Below are 5,070 nucleotides of genomic sequence, written 5' to 3' on the forward strand. Positions count from 1 at the left end.
GCCATCTCACCCCAGTTCCCAGACAAATCCTGTCCCTTTAGATGCTGTCTTCAGTTTAACCAACACCCCACAATCACTACTTTGAAATGCCAATTGATGCAGTGTAAAATTCTATTGAGAGATTTATGTCAGAAAGGATTTTTAAAATTTCAAACATCTTCTTTATTCATAAAATAATTTGATTTTATGTACAGTTGGTCATGCCATACATACGTAAAAATTTACATACAGAAATCAGAATTTTAAAAGACCCATACAACCCAAGGACAAAACCAACGTCATCTACAAAATTCCATGCAAGGACTGCCACAAACACTACATAGGACAAACAGGAAGAAAGTTAGCCACCAGGACACACGAACACCAGCTAGCCACAAAAAGACACGACCCTCTCTCCCTCGTAGCCCTACACACGGATGAAAAAAAACACCATTTCGACTGGGACAACACATCTATCCTGGGACAGACTAAGCAAAGACATGCCAGAGAATTCCTAGAGGCCTGGCACTCCAACCACAACGCCATAAACAAACACATAGATCTAGATGCCATCTATCAACTCCTCAGAAAACGAACAGGAAATGACATCACCACAAACCCCAGGAACCCCATCCAGGAGAAAGATATAAATAGAAAGCAGGAGACAACAGCTTCGCTTCACTTGGAGGTCGCCACTGATGATGTTACCTCGCCAGGTAATGAAACGTCTGGGTATCAAACCGACAGCTCAGCGAACAAACCTACACCCTAAACCTCAACCTGAGCTACAAACCTTCACAAACCTCGCAAACCTGGTGTTGTGTGGTTTTTAACTTTGTACACCCCAGTCCAACCCTGGCATCTCCCAATCCAGCCTTTCTCTGGTCTGACTGGCCGCCAGGTTCGAATTGGGCTGTATTTAAAATGTCAGGTTCGCTTACCCTGTTCAGAGAAAAAGGAGCCGTCGACTCATATCGACAAACTGTCAGAGAAATTACCCAATAAAGCAGATAGCACACAACCAGATCGGGTGAAATCGACAAGCTATTTCGTCCAAGCGATTAAGATTAAAGGTGCCAGGTACAAGTAAATATTTCTCAACATTGTTTGGATGTGAGCTTAAACTGAGAGCACCATCTTCTCTGGCTGCACATTCCACGTTTTCAACACCCTTTGTTGCTCTGAAAAACAGTCGCCTGTGATTCCAATGTAAACATCGTTTCCACATGTCTATGATTTACGGCACTTGCTTACTTACACTAAGAACGGAACGTGGTTTACCAATGAGATGTGCTTATGATCGTTCAAACACAAGATAGATATCTGATTAGATTAGATTCCCGAGAGTGTGGAAACAGGCCTTTCGGCCCCAACAAGGCCATACCGACCCTGTGGGAGAAATTAACCCAAAAAGGCAGAGAGCACACAAACCAGATCGGGTGAAATTGACAAGCTGTTTATTACAAGCGATTTGGTTGGAAGAGAAACTGACTAGTCTGACACAGAACTGACAGTCTGTACAGGGAGATCAAGGGTTCTCTTCCTCGAGCTGAGGATGAAGCCAGGTTTTATAGGAATCTTGTACAAAAAGATTAATGAAAATAGGGAATGATACAATGTAGCTGGAAATGGAGTAATCTAGTTACAATGATGATAATTGTAAAACAGTTATCGAACGAATGTCCTGAATCTCGATACAATACAACATCCTGACAGTATCAACGGGATCAGGAGATTCCAGCTCTTTGCGGGTTGGTGAGAATGTCTCTTCTGAAACAGTAAGGGGCTTCCATTGTTCCTGTCCTAGGAGCGATGTCCTTGGTGGTGTCTCTCCGTCTGACCTGTTCTTTGTGGGGCTTTGGTATTACTGTGTTATGAGACTGCCCTCGGGGTTGTGGGAGGTTCGCAATCTGCTTTGAGAGTACAAGATTTCTTTTAATTTTAAAATTTATACTTTATTCATAGAAATGTCTTTACATAGATGTGTTTTCTCACAAATGCAGGGTACAATAGCAGATCAAAGAAACTATTACATATTGGAGTTTTACTCTAATCAACAAACGAACAGCATCTCTTAGATTAAATTATTTACAGTATGAACACAGGCCCTTCGGCCCAACAAGTCCACACCGACCCTCTGAAGAGCAACCCACCCAGACCCATTCCCCTACATTTACCCCTTCACCTAATACTGTGGGCAATCTAGCATGGCCAATTCACCCAACCTGCACATCTTTGGACTGTGGGAGGAAACCGGAGCACCCGGAGGAAACCCACGCAGACACGGGGAGAATGTGCAAACTCCACACAGACAGTCACCTGAGGTGGGAACTGAGCCGGGGTCTCTGGCGCTGCGAGGCAGCAGTGCTAACTACTGCGCCACCGTGCCACACACAAGATTGCATTTATGGAATATGATAAAGAGGTTTATACCACCCCGATCATAGCGGGTCAAACTGAAGTTCAGGCTGTTCTTCCTGCTCCCAAAGAAGAATTGAAGCATAGACTATTTCTAAATGGGGAGAACATTTGAAAACCTGAAGTGCAAAGAGACTTGGGAGTTCTAGTCCACCATTCCCTCAAGGTCAAACTTGTAGGTTGAGTCAGTAGTTTTGAAGGCAAATGTAATGTTGGCATTTACTTTGAGACGAACAAATAACAAAGAAATTTACATGAACAGGCCCTTCAGCTCTCTAAGCCTCTGCCGATTCAGCTTCTCTGTCTCAACCTGCCACCTATTTTCAAAAGCTCTGTGTCGTTTTGTTCCCTCCCCATTCATGGATCTGCCTGGATACATCTTCAATGACGTTGTTGTTCTAGTCCCTACCACCTCCACTAACAATGTGTTCCAGGCACCCACAACCTTCTGCCTGATGAACTTTCCACATATCTCCCCTAAACTTTGCCCCTCTCACTTTGAACATGTGACCCCTAGTGATTGAATCCTCCACTTTGGGGAAAAGCTTCTTGCTGAGGTAAAAACAATGACTGCAGATGCTGGAAACCAGATTCTGGATCAGTGATGCTGGAAGAGCAAAAGCCCTTCATCAGAAATAAAGGCAGTGAGCCTGAAGTGTGGAGAGATAAGCTGTTCTCTCCATGCTTCAGGCTCACTGCCTTTATTCCTGATGAAGGGCTTTTGCCCGAAACGTCGATTTCGCTGCTCGTGGGATGCTGCCTGAACTGCTGTGTTCTTCCAGCACCACTGATCCAGAAAAAGCTTCTTGCTGTCCATCCTGTGTATACTTCTCAATCAGGGGCCTCAATCAGGGGCCTCCTCAACCTCCGTCTTTTCAATGAAAATAATCCTAATCTACTTAACCTCTCGTCATAGTTAGCCATGGTCCACATTCTTTCGGGAATGTTGGGACCAGAATGTAGAATTCCTAATGTGGCCGGACCAAAGTCTGAAACAACTGTAACATGACCTGCCAACTCTTGTACGCAATACCCCGTCTGATGAAGGAAAGCATACCGTATGCCTTTTTGACCACTCTACTGATGTACGTTGCCACCTTCAGGGAACAATGGACCTGAACACCAAGATCTCTCTGTACATCAATTTTCCCCAGGACTTTTCCATTTACTCTATAGTTCACTTTGGAATTTGATCTTCCAAGGTCCATCACCTCGCATTTGTCCGGAGTGAACACCATCTGCCATTTCTCTGCCCAACTCACCAATCTGTCTGTATTCTGCGGTATTCTCTGACAGACCCCTTCACTATCTGCTACTCCACCAATCTTAGTTTCATCTGCAAACTTGCTCATGAAGCAACCCACACGTTCCTGCAAATCATTTATGTACATCACAAGTAACAGTGATCGCAGCACGGATCCCTGTGGAACACCATTGGTCACAGGTCTCCATTTTGAGAACCTCTCCTCCACTAATACTCTCTGTCTGCTGTTGCCCAACCTGTTCTCTATCCATCTAGCAAGAACAGCCTGGACCCCGTGCGACTTCACCTTCTCCATCAGCTTACCAGAGGGAACCCTATCAAATGCCTTACCAAAGTCCATGTAAATGACATCCACGTCCCTTCCCTCATTAATCAACTAGGACTTGAATATAAAAGCAGAGATGTACTTCTGAGGCTCTATAAAGCTCTGGTCATAGAGTCATAGAGATATACAGCATGGAAACAGACCCTTCAGTCAAACCCATCCATGCCGACCAGATATCCCAACCTAATCTAGGCCCATTAGCCAGCACTTGGTCCATATCCCTCCAAACCCTTCCTATTCATATACTCATCCAGGTACCTTTTCAATGCTGTAATTGTACCAGTCTCCACCACTTCCTCTGGCAGCTCATTCCATACACGTACCACACTCTACGTGAAAAAGTTGTCCCTTAGTTCCCTTTCAGATCTTTCACTTCTCACCCTGAACGTATGCCCTCTAGTTCTGGACTCACCCACCCGAGGGAAAAGATCTGTCAATCAAAAGTTGGCGTGGAGGCAGAGCGGAAGAGTCAGACATCGCACAGAGCCGTGGTAATAGGGGACTCCATAGTGAGAGGAACTGACCGGGGTTTTTGTGGCAGCAGGCAGGACTTAAGGATGGTGTGTTGCCTTCCTGGTGCCAGGGTTAAAGACATCACAGACAGAGTGCAGGAAATCCTCAAGGACGAAGGTGCAGGTCACAGACGTCACTGTAAATTCTAAACGCGATGGCATTCGTGGTGTAGGATTGCCACCAGCTGGCAGTCACCGGTACTGCAGCCAAATATCATTCATGCGCGATCTTCGCCCAAAAGTAAAATACTGCAGATACTCAACATCGAAATAAAATCAGAAAAGGTTCACAATTGCTCAGCAGATCAAGGAGCATCTTTGAACAGAGATAACTTTGCAGATCTGTGGCCTTTTGCCAAATTGTGAAAAGGTGAAAAATAGATCTGATTTGAAGCATGACAGAGACGGGGAAAGGTGAGAAAAGTAACAACCATAAAGGGGAGGATTTGTGATGTGGTGGAAGGATCCGTTCCAGTGCAGCCTCCCCATTGGATTGTGGGATTAACCCAACCGTTGTCTCTCGCACCATTCCCACTGCAGTGTGCAGGCTCCTCCCGCTAATCCGAGTGATA

The 5,070-nt window shown here is 45.2% G+C and overlaps 1 long non-coding RNA gene across 2 annotated transcripts; it reads right to left on the reverse strand.

Annotated features, from left to right (window-relative positions):
- Positions 1-1,419: 1,419 nt before the first annotated feature.
- On the reverse strand, positions 1,420-4,704 carry LOC148140023 (uncharacterized). Of its 2 annotated transcripts, none has more exons than XR_015753012.1 (2): positions 4,403-4,704; positions 1,420-1,889 (listed from the first exon to the last, which is right to left on the reverse strand). It is a non-coding gene; the product is annotated as an uncharacterized LOC148140023 (long non-coding RNA). The 2 variants fall into 2 exon arrangements; XR_015753013.1 differs by having other exon boundaries at positions 4,310-4,704.
- Positions 4,705-5,070: the final 366 nt, after the last annotated feature.

Source organism: Chiloscyllium plagiosum, unplaced genomic scaffold, assembly GCF_037043375.1.
Source record: "Chiloscyllium plagiosum isolate Xiang-an unplaced genomic scaffold, Cpla_swu_hap1 HiC_scaffold_35, whole genome shotgun sequence".
NCBI classification, from domain to species: domain Eukaryota; kingdom Metazoa; phylum Chordata; class Chondrichthyes; order Orectolobiformes; family Hemiscylliidae; genus Chiloscyllium; species Chiloscyllium plagiosum.